This window comes from Engraulis encrasicolus, chromosome 21 (genome assembly GCF_034702125.1).
Source record: "Engraulis encrasicolus isolate BLACKSEA-1 chromosome 21, IST_EnEncr_1.0, whole genome shotgun sequence".
Taxonomy (NCBI): domain Eukaryota; kingdom Metazoa; phylum Chordata; class Actinopteri; order Clupeiformes; family Engraulidae; genus Engraulis; species Engraulis encrasicolus.
Genome location: NC_085877.1, coordinates 24,223,969 through 24,240,010, shown reverse-complemented (window position 1 = coordinate 24,240,010; position 16,042 = coordinate 24,223,969). Strand labels below are relative to the sequence as shown.

The window sequence follows — 16,042 nt, the reverse complement described above, 5'->3', positions numbered from 1 at the left end:
AACGTTTTGTGAGGACAAACAAATGTCCTTGTATTCCCAAATGTCCCCGTTATGCTTATGTAGAAACACACACACACACATACACATCTAAAATGGTGGCGTAAAAAAAGGTTGAATAGGATTGGAAAACTAGACTAATTCAAAGACCTTTTTGTGTCCCACCCCATACCCATACCCCTACCCACCCTTCACTCTCCACATCCCCCCTCCCTTCCCCAAACATGTACATGTTGTCATCCTCCTTCCCCCGTCCTCTCCCCTCCTCTATCTTGTCCAAATTGCCCCAGTGGCTGTTCGGGACTTGGGTGATCACAGGCAGAGGACGTGGCCCTTTACCTCACCTGTCTCGCCCCAACACCCCCACCACCCCCCACTCATGTGGCCCTTCTTCTGGGGTTGATGGGGTAAGTCTCGGGGTCCCCCTTTTTTATTTGGGAGGGGCTCCCCTGCTTCTTCCCCGTCACCCATCTCCTCCTCTTCCTCCTTCGCGCCTTTCTCACTCACCCTTGTCTAAACTCCTTGTCTAAAACAGTTTGTTTTTGTTCTGCCTGTGTGTACAGCACATACACACTGCTGGTCGTGAAAATGTGTAGGGACGTGGTGGTTCTCTCTTTTCCCCTCTCTCTCTCTCTGTCTCGCTCTATTAACTGCCGTGCAACCTAAGACTTCTGTCTTGCTGCAACTCAACAAACAAACAATGTAGCCCAAGAAAGGCATCCAACACTGCCATTGGCACGCCTCTGTTGTTCCACATCTGTGAAAAACAAGTGTATTTGCTTCCGAGGAACTGGATGCAAAGTTCCCCTGGTGCAAACGGGGATCCACTTACACATCTATACACACACACACACACACACACACACACAGATGTGCCAGCTTATTGCTCCCAACTGTGATTGCCCTCATCTGCCCCTTCTCCTCCTCCCCCGCCCCTCCACTTCCTGCTCTTATTAGCCGTGTTTTATTTTTATGTTATTTTATTTTTTTGATTGTCAGTGAGTGTCTCGTTATCCGTGCGTCCTGTAGCATCTTAAGGATGTGTCTCCCTTTTTTTATATCTGTGCCCGAGGCATGCTGTCTGGTCTGTGATCCTAGTCTTTGAAAGAATAATGAATGAAAAAAGTGAATGATAAAAAATAAATATAAAGCAAAAACAAATGACGACCACTGGTTTCCCTGTCCCCCCGGCTGTAATAGGTCCGCCTGACAGACACAGGAAGTGATGTATTGCGCAAAGTTGTGGCGGAGTGGCGAGTAAGCATCACGGCAACCCCAGCGTGCGTGTGCTGCCAATGGGAACTTTCTCGCCGCCAAGGTAACCGACCAAGCCCCGTGCCGCCAACCTCCATGACTCTTCCTTCCTCCTTCCTTCCTTCCTTCCTCCTCCTCCTTCCTTCGTCTGTCTCACTTTCCCCTCCCCAACCAAAGCCTGCAAATCTGACAAATGCCCCTTCCTTACTTCCCTTCCGCCTCTTTCCTGTCCCCACCTTTCTTCATCCCCACCCCCTCCTTATCCCTACCCATTCCTCTTTCCGCCCTTCCCTCCTCCTTTTTCTCCCTCTGTCTCTCTTATCTCTTTCTCTCTCTCTCTCTCTCTCTCTCTCTCTCTCTCTCTCTCTCTCTCTCTCTCTCTCTCTCTCTCTCTCTCTCTCTCTCTCTCTCTTTCCTTCCCTCTGTATCTCCTGCGTGGGCTTTGGTGTGACCAAGGTTTGGGGGTGCATTGGAAATCGCCCGTTCTTGCACACAGCAACCTCAACCACGAGGTTTCAACCCACCACCACCACCACCACCCCTTCCACCCACCCACCCACCCTTTGGCTCGAGTGTGTTGCCTCCTCTTACCTCCCCTCGTCCTGCCCCGCCCCGCCCTGCCCTCAGCCCGGCTTCTGACTGACTGTGTGACTGATTGCTGCCAACTGCCCGCCTGCTGCGCTGCTGATCCATTCGCTGGTGTGTGAGCGAGCAAGCAAGCAACCGTACAAGAGCGAACCTCTGTGTGTTGTCTCAAAAAAAAGGCTAAACGAAAAAGAAAGAAAAAAACGTGCATACACACACACAAAAGCAAGCACGCGAGTTGGTGAGGTTTCCTTTCCGAAGGGTGTCAGAACTGCTTGGCCTTCATGTTGGACCTTTTTTGTCTCTTCTTCCCTCCCATCCCGGCCTATAGACCCCTTCCATACACACATGCACGCACGCACACACACTCAAACTGCTCATCCTATGCTCTATCCTACTCTATCAGACCCTATCATCGGGATGGCAGCCATCTGTGAATGGGTCATGGGCTGAGTTGGCTCAGGTCCCCCATAACATTCCTGTTTTGGTTTGTGATCTGGACCAGACCTCTTTTCAAAGTTAGCTGCCACCTGAGTTTGGGGTTCTATTCGTTTTGTTCCGTTTTGTTTTTGTTGATACACATGCTAATGAAAGAGCAACTCCTTTTCCGCCGTTTTCGTCTTAATTCCCCAACCCAACCCCCCCTCCCCCGGCTCAAATCCCCTTCACTCTACCTCACCCCACTCCAAGCCTTCACCACCACCACCCCAGTCTGTCCGCCGCCCCCGTCGACGCGCTCTTGGGATTATTTGAAACTTTCCCCTTACAGCGCCCCCTAGACTCCAACCCACCCATTACCAACCAGCCCAGAACATTCACCAGCATCCACTTTAACTTTTTGCTGGTGTTAACCTGATTGACTTGGCAGAAACTCTAGATAAACTGCCCTCCTTTTCTCTTGCACAGCACAAACGAAAGCACACAACTGTCTTTCGAACCATTTTGTTTTTCCTTTTCCTCTCCATTTATGCATTGTCCAATTTGTATCTGCAAGACCTCATTGGTCCAGAGTCTGCTACCTCCTTGTTCAATTGTAGACCCTTCTACTCCACTTTTGTAGTACCCTTTCCCAGATGTTTCAGCACACCACAAGGAGTATAGACGTGTAGTAAGACATTTGGTAGTCTTAAAGTAGCATTTTAGATGTGACCTCTGAAATACCCTTCCCTTCCCCCAAAGTCTCGATCTACTTAGTCTTGGGTTTCCAATTCTAGCCTCAAAGCCCAGCCCCCAATACTACACGTTTTCTCATTCAGAGCACATTGGCTATGCTACCATTGACAAGATTGACTCTAAACAGATGCATTTCGTCCATTGTGTCCTCTTAAATCAAGTAATTAGGTTGACTCTTTATCAGACTATTCAAAGGGGAATGTGTGAGAAATTATATTAACTACCAGTGATGGGCAACCTGGATTCATCCGTCGCAATCCAGTGCTACATATTCCAAATTATCCGTTTTTTTCCTGCCCAATTCAACCAGTTTGTCATTCAACAAGGCAATCAAAGTACAGAGTTGGACAGATAAAACCATGTCATGTGGAATATGTGGTACTGGATGGCAACTAATGAATCCAGGTTGCTCATCACTGTTCTCTACATTTTATGGATCTAGTGACAGCACCGCTTACAAATACTCCCTCTGTTTGCTGATAAGTCAAGTAAATGTTCTATCAGTCAATCGTGTCAATGGAACTGCAATCAGACATAAAAGACGTGTAGTATGAGGGACTTCTTTACGATTTTACAGTGAAGGAGACTTCTTCAACAAGCAATGCCATACGTAGGCCCCATTCCAATAAACCCCATCCCCAAACCCTTGTACTCTGCATCTGCCTGCGTATACTATACTTGTGTGTCTGTGTATCTGTGTCGTTGGTTTATTTGTCAGTGCTTTGGAAGGACTCCTACCCTTTTGTATGTGGTGAAAAATACATGCAAGCACACTAAGACACTGTACACTCTATGCCTTTCTCCAACACCCGTTCTCCATCATAAACAGATAACAAAAAAGTAAAATAACTTTAAACACACTAACACACACGTGTGCCCTGAACAGCTTGGCAGGTGAAAGGCTGGTGAAAGGAAGGAAGGAAGGAAATGAAAGGAGGAGTTGGATGGAGTTATTGTTATGGATGGATGCAAAGAAAGAAGGATAGATAGAGGAAAGGTGAGTAACCCAAGCATGGACCACCACCTCCGGGCCGACCCTACTCCTCCCTTCCGCACCGTCTTGGTTGTGGAGATACCCATCCCCTGTATCCCCAACCCAACCCCCTTACCCCGCTACCTCCTACCCCTCTCCACACCATCCCTGACCCCTGAATCCTTGAATGGTGTCCTTGAACTCCAAATTGGTACTGCAAAGCAGGGGCTTTTGCCTCCTCCTATTCTGGTGTGTCTTGTCGGTGTGCCTGGGTTTTTACTTGGTAGCATCTGTCAATGCTAACAAGTTAAGAACCTGACAGTTGACGGATGTGGAGTCATCTAGGTTCGGAAGGTAAAATCTCTCCTGCCCAATATCATTTCAAAAATTATCTGATAGGGTTGACCCTTACCAGCACACCAAACATCAGAAGTGTGGGTCAGCTAATTAGCATTTTTTTATGCTAAAGGAATGACATGGTGAGAGTTTTTATTTTCCCAAGCTAGATTCTCCTTTTCTGTCCACCAAAATGACAATTGGTAAGTCACTAGAAGCACTCATCTACGGAGTTTGATGCAGAGGCACCTCACTAACATACCAGGGTAGGATTTGTGCTTTCCCTGCCTTCTTCCTCTGCAACCAGAAACTATATCACCAGGCTGGCGCTAAGCTTTAGCTGTTAGCTGACTAACTCTGGTAAATGTACTGAAAATACTTTACCTGTAACATTGAAAGCTTCTTGCTCTAGGAGCTTTGCAATTGTATTTCTGTCTTTTATATGAAATATATGCACAGCTGTGTAACACACTACAGGAAAACATTGATTATTTTCAGTGCTTTCTGGAGATGGCTAGCTAGCATTTAACCTTAAGCTTTGTGATATAAAGACCGAGCTTGATTTTTAATATAATTTCTTTCTTTTTGTCTCCGTTTTACTGAGTTAGTGATCTGTCTCTGCCCCTTCGTTCAGAATTCCTTGTTGTCTGACTGGTGTGTGGGTGTGTGTGTATATGTGAGTGTATATGTTTGTATGTATGTGTCTCCATTACTTTTCTTGCTGAGTAAGCAAAAAAAAACATCCTGTCTTTGTATGTCTGTTCACACCTACACAACAAGGTGGCTGCCAACCCTTTTACTACCCTCCTATACCCCAACTTTCCCTACAACCACCACCACCACTACTTCTACTTCTGTCCACTCTCTCTCTGTGCACTGGATGGCTAACTAGCTTAGCTGATTAGCTTGCCCAGAGAGCAGCAGCTAAATCTGAACTAAAATCTGGTCCTGATGTGTTCCCAAATTGACCGGTTTCATGATGTTGGCCTCTGCTGCAGAGGAAGCTGCTGTTTTGGCTTTGGGTGTGCCCTCTTTTGTCACGTCCAATCCAATAAAAAAAAGTCCCTTGACCTAGCTTCTGTGGTCTCTCACTAGTAGCAAAAGCCACATATATATGTGTATGATGTGTGTGTCTGGTCAAGATATATTAAGCGAAAAATAAAAAACCTCCATCTGTACCCTGAGCAGCAGAAGTTTTGTTACGGAAACGTTGAATGTTGTTTTTAGAAACAAAATAAAGTACAGGTTTTAAAGGAGAATAACGAGATGACAACAATTCTATTGCAGGCAATAGGATGTGTAATAAAAAAACAAAATTTACTCCTTTGTAACGGTTGCCTTTTACATGGGGATGAAGTAGATGGAGCATGTTTTTTGAAGAGGTGCATAAAAATGACGATACCTCATGTCTGTGACAAACAACTGTACACTCCTGTTACCTCGTCTGCATGGGAAAAATAAAATTTGTTATCATCTGCATGCTAATCTCAAAATAAACCACTTGGATTTTAAAACTGACGATGCTTTTGGGTTTCTTTTTTTATTGTTTTTGATAATCCATGTCTTACAAGACTTAAGGCCCAGGGGGTGGAATGAAAAGAGATCTTGTTTTTAGTTACTCTTGACATTGCATTGCTGTCATGGGTTAGCTGTTAGGATGTCAGCCTTGTAGTCCCAAGGGTTGCCGGTTCAATTCCTGACCTGCCAGGTTCATGGAGGGAGTACTTATTCAGTGCTCCTCCTTCATGACTGACGAGCACGATGCCATCCTGCTGCACTGCTGCCTTGCATGACTGAGGCATAAATATATGAATACATAAACACAATTTGGTGGTGTACATTGTGCTGTGTGTCGCAATGACAATGAATGTTTCCTATGTGTGCTTTCACATGGTTACATTACATTTAGCAGTTGCTTTTCCCCAAAGCAACTTCTTATAGTTATGATGGGGTATGGGTTACAGTCCCTGGAGCAAAGTGAAGTGATGTGCCTTGTCACTTCAGTCATGGAAGAAGGTTAAGAGCCGCACACATTCTTCCTTCACGTTTTCCCACTGGTACAGGTGGTATTTGAACCTTTAGTTACTCAAACCACTGATGTGTAATTTTTTTTGTGGAAAATTTGGTCGATGTTGTCATCGATGACTTGGTCACTGTAGAGAGGAACTGTTTTATCACCCATTTCCAGAGTATAAGGGTAAGCCAAGTGCAAATAACACATATTTGTGAACTTGAGTTTGTTGTTGCAATCAAACATGGGCAGGCACAAATCACTTTCTCGTGAACTTCATGAAGTGAGGTAAACACAAACTGATTTTTTGTCAAGTGCAATTCGGATTGTGTGGCTGGATTCCAACCTGGGTTTATCACAAATCACCCTATGGTTCTTCAGAGTTGAGATATTTCCTGTCACAATTTTCCTTGATTGTTTACACACAATTTCTGGTACTTCAGTCACACACAATTCTGAAAAGTTCTCATCCATGTACCCAACCCACCAATGCCACTGGACATCAAACACAATCCCTTCTTTACCCTCACATTTCAGTTCTAAAACACACTTTTCCAAAACACACAATTTTCATGAAAAGCCTGTCATTCAAAAATACTAAACTATATGCACTTCCTCATCACATCGGCAAACCACTTTCATACCTGTTGACAATCAGCAATCCTCACTCATAGGACACACATTACATGTGATATTGATGAAGACATCAGTGGATGCAGTGAGTGCACACATTTTTTTTTTGAGCACTGAAATACAGTGAGGAGAGTAAGTATTTGATCCCTTGCTGATTTTGTTGGTTTGCCCACTAATAAAGACATGATCAGTCTTAACTGTTAATGATAATATGTATTCTAATATGGACAGAATGAATATCAAAAAGAAAATCCAGAAATTAACTCTATAGAATATATATTAATTGATTTATATTTCATTGAGGGAAATAAGTATTTGATCCCCTGCCAACCATTAAGAGTTCTGATCCCGCAGATCAAATGGCACTTCCAATCAACTTGTTATCTGAATTGAACACACCTGTTAATAGTAACCTGCACAAAAGACACATTGAATCTGCAGAATCAGTCCATAGAATCAGTCAATCAATCAAACTAAACTCGCCAACATGGGACAGACCAAAAAGCTGTCAAAGGATGTCAGGGACAAGATTTTAGAACTCAACAAGGCTGAAATGGGCTCCTGGATATTAAGGAGCAAGCTGTTGGTGCATTTCTTCCCAATTTTAGGACATTAAAAAATGATAATCAATCATCAGTCTTAGGCCTGTCTGTGGTTCCATACAAGATTTTACCTTGTGGGAACTTAGTAACCAGAAAGAAAGAGATAAAGCACCTTAAAACTGTATGGGAGGAGCTAGGAAATGATCTCAAGGCAGCTGGGACCTCAATCACTAAGAAAACTATTGGAAACACTTAATACCACAGCGGATTAAAATCTTGCAGTGCATGTATGGTACCCCTGATTCAGAAGGAACCTGTTCAGGCTCACCTGAGGTTTGCCAATGAACATCAAACTGGATTAGGATATGATTGGGAGGTGCTGGAATCAAAGGACACCAAAATCAAACTGTTTGGCATTAACACAACTCAATGTGTTTGGAGGAAGAGAAATGCTGCCTATGATCCCAAGAACAACACCTTCTACAACATCTTACATGAAAGTGGTAACATTATGTTTTGAGGTTGTTTGTCTGGCCAAGACACAGGACAACTTCACATCGTCAAGAAATGGATGGAGGGAGATATGTAAACGTACAATGCTGAATGCCAACCTCTTTCCCACCACTACTAGACTGAAGGTGGGTCATGGATTGGCCTCCCAATATGATAATAATCCATAACATACAGCCCAAGCAACGAAGGAGTAGCTCAAGCAGAAGCACATTAAGGTCATGAAGTGGCGTAGACAGTTTCCAAACATTAACCCTATAATAATCATATGAAGGGAACAGAAGCTCTCATTTGCCAAGCTACAGTCATACAACTTCAATGATTTAGAGATGATCTGCAAAGAAAAGTGGACAAAAATCCTTTCTAATATATCCACAAACATTGTCCTGAACTGAAAGAAACATCTGACCTCTGTACGAGAAAACAAGGGCTTTCCCACCAAGTATTTTGTCTTCTTTGACTAGAGGGGTCAAATACTTATTTTCCTTAATGGAATACAAATCAATTAAAATATATTCTCCAAAGTTATTTTCTGGATTTTCTTTTTGATATTCTGTCTCTCCATATTAGAATACATTTTATCATTAATATTATAGAATGATCATATCTGTATTAGTGGGCAAACCAACAAAATCAGCAAGGGATCAAATACTTATTCTCCTCACTGTACGTAATTCAGGAAATAACTTTTGTGTGTTTACCCAATATTTTGCAGTAAATAAGTAGCCTTGTAAACCAGCGTCACCCAGCTGATTTATCAGGCTAGTAAATAAGTGCAGTTTTTTGTGTCAAAAAAGATTTAAATTGTTGCCACACATCTGTCTAAAAACAATATTCCATTATTTTACAACAGAAATAAACACTACCGGTCAAAAGTTTGGGGTCACCACGCTTTCCTCCCACAATGCTTCTTTCTGACAGTTAAGCTTATTCCTTTTCAATTTCAGTTCTGGTATAAAATCAGTTTATAGAGTTATTGTTCTCTGAAATTAATGCAGGCAACAAATAAGCAATTTGATATTGGAAAAAGTAACTGTTGAGTGGATTTACTTGTATAGACAATGCATAGAATAGACCAAAATGTATCACTAACTTTTGACTAATCAAAGTGTACCTTTACTAAGGTAGTGTCTAGTCTGGTGTACTAATCAAAGTGTAGACTCCTTTGGCATTAATAATAGCCAGTTGCGGTTTTACAGATTCATTCCCGGGATGAGATGAGGTCCAGAATTGCCCATGAGCTCTATGAGCCCCATGCATGCAAAAGTTGATGTCTGCTCTTGTCAATCCATACAATGCCGGATGATATACACATCATCTGAAAGAGGAGAATCTATACTTTCCAACGATGTATGGCACTGGCTTGCACACTAAACCATCGCTGAGACAATGGATCGTGCATTTATAAGTAGGTTCATTCTGATGGCCAGAAAATCATGCAGCTACTTTGACTTGAGTTTGTGGACAAGGTGGCAACTCAACAAATGTCATACACCTACCATTGGAAAGGGCAGACACTTAGCTTTCCAATAGTTCCATGCATCCTCTGATTACCCAAAGAAATGTCTGTAGAAAAATGGACAAGAACACGTATTTCTATGTAATAAATGGGTGAAAAAGCTTGGTTAGATTTCACTCTTCTGTCCAGTTTAACCAATTTTATGGGTAATCAATCCTTTTTTCACCTGTGGCTGTTCAGTACTTTCCATTATTCCATTTCAAGCTATTTAAAAGATGTTTGCGACTTGAGTTGCAAACAAATAACTGGAAAAATGAAGGTGACCCCAAACTTTTGAACGGTAGTGTACCCTATGTACTAAGTGAAACATTGAACAAGACATGGTCTATTGTATGGAATGCCTAATATAGCGTTTTACCATAATGCACATTAGTGTTCAATTGGTTCATACGTATGTGTGTCAATTCTATTATTATTTCAACAACAACAGCTTTTGTCAGAGACGAGACCTTCATTTTTCAGGTGAGGTGTGGGCTTTGCCCCCTGAGTGAGTTTTTGGATTTGTGTATTGAGAATTTCAGACATGAAAAGATATCAAAGATAACTAAGTGGTGTACCTCGTAATTGTTTTACTTGATGAATAAAGCAATACTATTATTATTATTATTATCATTTATTTATGCTGTTATTACAAATGTACTATTAGTAGCAGTCTTAGTAAGAGGATAAAGTAGCTAAACATGTAATATAACCCAAATCACCTGTTCACACAATTCATCTGTGTATGAAATGTAATGAGATCATAGCGTTATGTTTGTGTCAGTAAGCTTAGTCATAGATCTAATACGTCTAGAAGGCACTCTGTCTAACTGTCGCACACAAACACACACACGCACGCACACACACACTCACACGCTGTGTCTAAGGGGCTGGGGGGGGGGGGGGGGGCAGTTGCTGCCACTTGCTGCCACTGGGGCAGTAGGCTTTTACAACACTTTCCTCCTAATGAGTCCTTTTGAAATTTTTGATCCCAGATACACAGCCTGAAATCACAAAAAAATCTGTCCCTGAACACTTTTGGGTGTATAGAGAAGCCTCGAAGATTTAATGCCTGGCTGTAAAGCTTTGTGTACAAATAAATAAAAGAATACTTTCATGTTTAGCCTACTACCTTGACCTGTACCCTAAATTGTCTGTGTTAACCCATTGATGCCTAAAGCAAAAAAAACGCCTGCTGAATGCCTAAGCCCTCGTTGGGAAAGTTGCCCTCAGCCTATAAAAAACGAAATATCTTAGCCTCTGAGGCACATGAAAACATGAAATTGGTTGCATTTAAACCTGAAGACCCTCATCTTCATTCAGCTGTAACATACTCACATTTTTATTTAAAAAAGCTACAATCTCAATAGCCTGAATGCAGCGTATATATGTCTCCAGGCATCAAACGTTAAACAACTTATACGAGTCATCAGGCTAAAATGGGTTAAGTAAGCACAGGTCACTCAGTGTAACTATCATTAGTGATACAATAATCACAGCCTCAGGGGATTATGAATACAGTAATAGTCCACCTTTTTGTGTACCCTAATTTATCGGTGTGTGGATCCAATACCTCAAGTAGGCCAGGCATGGGTCACTGACAGTGTATCAGTAGCGGCACAATAGTCACAGGCTCAAGTGAAGCGATGACACACTACTTGGATCCGGTCCAGCTACCAATCAAGGCCTGTGGAATGGATCACATGCACCACCTGACACATGTGACCTACCGTATGTATGACACACACACACACACACACACAATATTTGGAAGTACTATGTGCATGTGCGCACAGTCATACACACACACACACACACACACACATTGGGCCTACGGTGTGATGGTGATGCGAGTGTGCATAGGAGTACGAGTTCCAGTATGCGTAAACAACACGCTTAAAGATTTACAGCACTGGTTTCCAACCTGATGCTCTGGATCCCCAGGTGGTCACAGAGAATGGTGACTGGTGAGACTGAATACAGTGCTTCTATGCTTCAATAAATTGCTCAAAAAAGTGAAAACAACATTGAAACAAAGCAATGCAACTCCAAGTCAATCATACTTCTGTGACAGTGATATCAACCTGTCCAGTTTGATCCAGCAGTCATTGTGAATCCATGTTGCATACTGCTATGCAAATTTAATGAGCAATCGGTGGAAATTAGTGGTAATAACCACAAAATCTCCCCAAAATAGAGTTGTTCTGCAGGTGGTGTCCACAGACCATTTCTCATTTTCCATCCTTTCTGGCTGATTGTATGTCACATGTATTTTTACCGTTTCACACCCCGGTAGGTAACACCAGCACAGTGCCTCGAACATGGAGGAGTTGCCAGGAGACATGCCAGTACACCAACCCAGCACACCAGGGCATGTGAAGAAGTCCATAAGAGAATTTACAACCAGGGCTATAAATTCACACCGGCCAACGGGCCAAATGCTGGTGAATTTTCAGTTTGGCTGGTAGAGAGGACCAACTTACTAGTCACTTTCACCCATTAGTGACGGTGTGTTTGGCTTAACTTCATGAGAAAGTACTTTATAGTATACTGCAGAAGTACATACTTAAGTTGTGTTATTTTGGGACAATTTATAGTATACTCAAATACACTTGAAATATAATTAAGTAGAGCTTAATCACATTTTAAGTTGACTTTTTTGTACTAAAATCAAACTTTGTACAAGTGTACTTAATATACTAAAATCATACTTAACTTAAGTACATTTCAAACATACTTACTAATTCACTTTATAATATGTTTATTTTGTACTTTAGCATGCAGTTTAGTGTATTTTAAGTATACTACAAATCTATTTCAAGGTCACAAGAAAGTACTTTATAGCATGCTGCAGAAGTATATACTTAAGTTGTGTTATTTTGGGACAACTTATAGTGCACTGAAATACACTTGAAGTATGATTAAGTAGAGCTTAAACACATTTTAAGTTTACTTTTTTGTACTAAAATCAAACTTTGTACAAGTGCACTTAATGTACTAAAGCATACTTTACTTTAAGTACATTTCAAATATATTCACAAAAATCGCTTTAAGTACATTTTAAGTGTATTGACTCTAAATGTATTTTAAGTATACTACAAGTAGATTTTACTTTAAGCACATTTCAAATATATTTATTTTAAGTACACTTTAAATATATTTCAAAAGTATATGAAAAAAAATATTAATGTAATCTCTAATTGCTCATTTCCATTGCACATTGTCTTGTTCACAACTATTAGCCATTCACATGAACCTTCCTTTCACCTTCACTTCAGACAACAACCACTGCCTCAACCAGGATTTGAACCCACAACTCACTGAACCACAGACCTGCATTCTAACCACTAGACCACAACTACCTGTTTTTCATCAGGCACAATTACGTTCTTGAAGTACTAGTCTTGAGTAGTACACTTTAAGTATACTTTTATATATTTAATAATAATACTTAGAAATCATTGGTGGTGGTATGCTTTTATCGAATTAAAGACAATTTTACATGTTTAATTTGTGCACCAAAAAGTACACTTAAAGTGCACTTAATACACTAATAACACAACTTAAGTACAGACTTCAGCATTGTGCTTAAAAGTTTAATAGGTAAGGCCTTACATGCCTTTTTAAGATCTGTTTGTGCTCTTGAATATGGTGTTTTTACCATGAAAATACATTAACAAAATGGAAGGTGGAAGGTTATTTAATGTTACAAAGCATAATGAATAAATAAGCCTAGGTTAAAATACACTAAAATGATAGTTTAAAAAAAGTACCCAGGTGAAAAAAAGTGTACTTAATATACTTAATAAGTATGTATTTTTGTATTTAAAATATACTTCAAAAGTGTGTATTTAAAGAATGTTATTTTGGGACAACTTATAGTATACTTAAATACACTTGAAGTATGATTAAGTAGAGCTTTAACACATTTTAAGCTGACTTTTTGGTACTAAAATCAATCTTTGCAGAAGTGTACTTAATATACTAAAATCATACTTAACTGTAAGTACATTTTAAATATACTTACTAATTCACTTTAAAAGATGTTTAATGTGTACTTTAACATGTGGTTAAGTGTAACTATTTGATTATGCTACAAATCTATTTCAAGGTCATAAGAAAGCACTTTATAGCATGCTGCAGAAGTACATACTTAAGTTGTGTTATTTTGGGACAACTTATAGTATACTTCAATACACTTGAAATATAATTAAGTAGAGCTTTAACACATTTTAAGTTGACTTTTTGATACTAAAATCAAACTTTGTACAAGTGTACTTAATATACTAAAATCATACTTAACTTAAAGTATGTTTCAAATATTCCTTCTAATACCAAACTTAAGCACATTACTTTTAAAATACAAATACACTTAAAATACACTTAAAATATACTACACCGATAGTACGTTTTCAAATACCACACTTAAGCACATTACTTAAAAAATACAAATACACTTAAAATACACTTGAAATACAATACACTAACAGCATATTTTCTAATACCACACTTAAGCACATTACTTTTAAAAATACAAATGTACTTAAAATAGACTTTAAATAGAATATACTAATAGTATATTTAACAATACCACACTTTAGCACATTACTTTAAAAATACAAATATATTTACAATACATTTAAATACAATACACTAATAGTGTATTTTATGATACTATACTTTAACACATTACTTTTAAAATACAAATGTACTTAAATTATACTTTCAGAAAATTAAATATATTTAAAGTACACTTAAGTACACATTTTTTTGACCTGGGACATTCTCTGACTGAATGGAGAGAGAGCTGTGGATTACAAAGTCTCCACTCCACATATTAAATAAGAGAAACCACTGTCCTACAAAAGGGCAGAGTTTCCATTGCATCATTGTCAGATATTGCAGAGAAGCGCGTGTAAAGCGCACCGAGAATGTTCGACATTATTGGGCATCCATGGCCTCTTCAAATATGCACAAACTCACAATGTCCATCATAGTGCTCCACGTGACCCAAGTCAGCGTGGAGCGAGCATTTTCATTATTGAGGTTTATTCTCCGCTTAGGTCGTCCCTGAATGACAAAATTCTGGGGGATATTCTTTTCATCCGCTTGAATAAACAGTTTGGAAGTAGGCTGACTCATGTGCACTTCCGTCTTTGTTGGTTAATTACCGTCAGTTAGGCCTATCGGGAGTAATCAGCTGACAGGAATGAAATTAACCGTTCCGGGAACAATATATTTTTGTTCTAACCGGTTCGGGAACGTCAATTTATTGGTGGAACTCATAATCGGAAACGTTATAATTCCGTTTCCGTTTCGGAACGGAATGTTTGGAAAGAAATAATGGTTCAAAGCCCTGCTCCTCACTGGTGCAGATAAACTGGTGTAAGGGTTACAGCCATGGCTATCAACCTTGGGGTCAGGACCCCACATCAGGTCGCTTGAAATATAAATGGGGTCGCCAGAAATGTCTAGATGTGTAAAAAGAATACTGATAAATGTTACTAATTAATATATCATTAATTAATTAGTATTCTGATTGAAATGCCACATGCACTTATATCTTTTCAGAAATATCTACAGGTTTGGCCCCCTGTGACCCAGAGGTGATTCTAGGGTCAGGTGAGGCCCCAAGCGAAAATGCAAAAGAGTGGACATTTGAACCAAAATCACCACTACTATAGTACAGTATGGGCTGTTATTCACTATCTAGAGGCTTGGGGGCCCCAAGCGGCTGCCTGCCTTGCCTGGTGGCAAGATGCGCCTCTGCTGTGACCTAATGGTAAGGCGCTAGGCCACTATGCCGGCGACCGGGGTTCGATTACTTCCCGGGTCATTTGCTGATCCTTCCCCGACTCTCTCTCTCCCCAATCATTTCCTGTCCCTCTTTCACTGTCCTAACTGAATAAAGAATAAAATGGCAATAAATAAATAAATAAATAAGAAATATCTACAGGTTTAATAGCCTACAAGCTCAGTCTTTTTTATTTCAGTCACGTAAAAAATATGTATATGGGATCCCAAAAATTTGGGATTTCAAAATGGGGTCCTGTGCCAATAAAGGTTGGGAACCACTGGGTTAAAGCAGTGTTAATTTTGTCAGCTTTTTTTTATTTAGTCGTAGTCTTAGTCACAATGACGAAAATCAATTTTAGTCTTAGTCATATTTTAGTCATTGCCTTCCCAATTTAGTCTTAGTCTTTGTCTAAATGACAAAAATCAATTTTAGTCTTAGTCAATTTTTAGTCATTTTAGTCAACACTGTACATAATAGAACTTCTCCACACACTGCTTAACTTTTTAACATATATCATTGACTGGACAGAATAAACCTTCTCTGAGCACTGCTTCTCTTTTTAACATACAGTGCCCTCCATAATTATTGGCACCCCTGGTTGAGATGTGTTAAAAGCCTTAAAATAAATTCAGTGTTTATTGCAGAAGAATACTGTCACACTGAAAATTGTAGGAAAATGTAGCCTTCAACTCAAATGAATTGTAAGAAAATAAAAAAATCCCTGACTAAAAAA

At 40.1% G+C, this 16,042-nt stretch overlaps 1 long non-coding RNA gene across 1 annotated transcript; it reads left to right on the top strand.

Annotated features, from left to right (window-relative positions):
• The first annotated feature begins 8 nt into the window (after positions 1 to 8).
• Positions 9 to 5,836, top strand: LOC134437012 (uncharacterized). The gene is made up of 2 exons (XR_010032309.1): positions 9 to 404; positions 1,198 to 5,836. It is a non-coding gene; the product is annotated as an uncharacterized LOC134437012 (long non-coding RNA).
• The last annotated feature ends 10,206 nt before the right edge of the window (positions 5,837 to 16,042 follow it).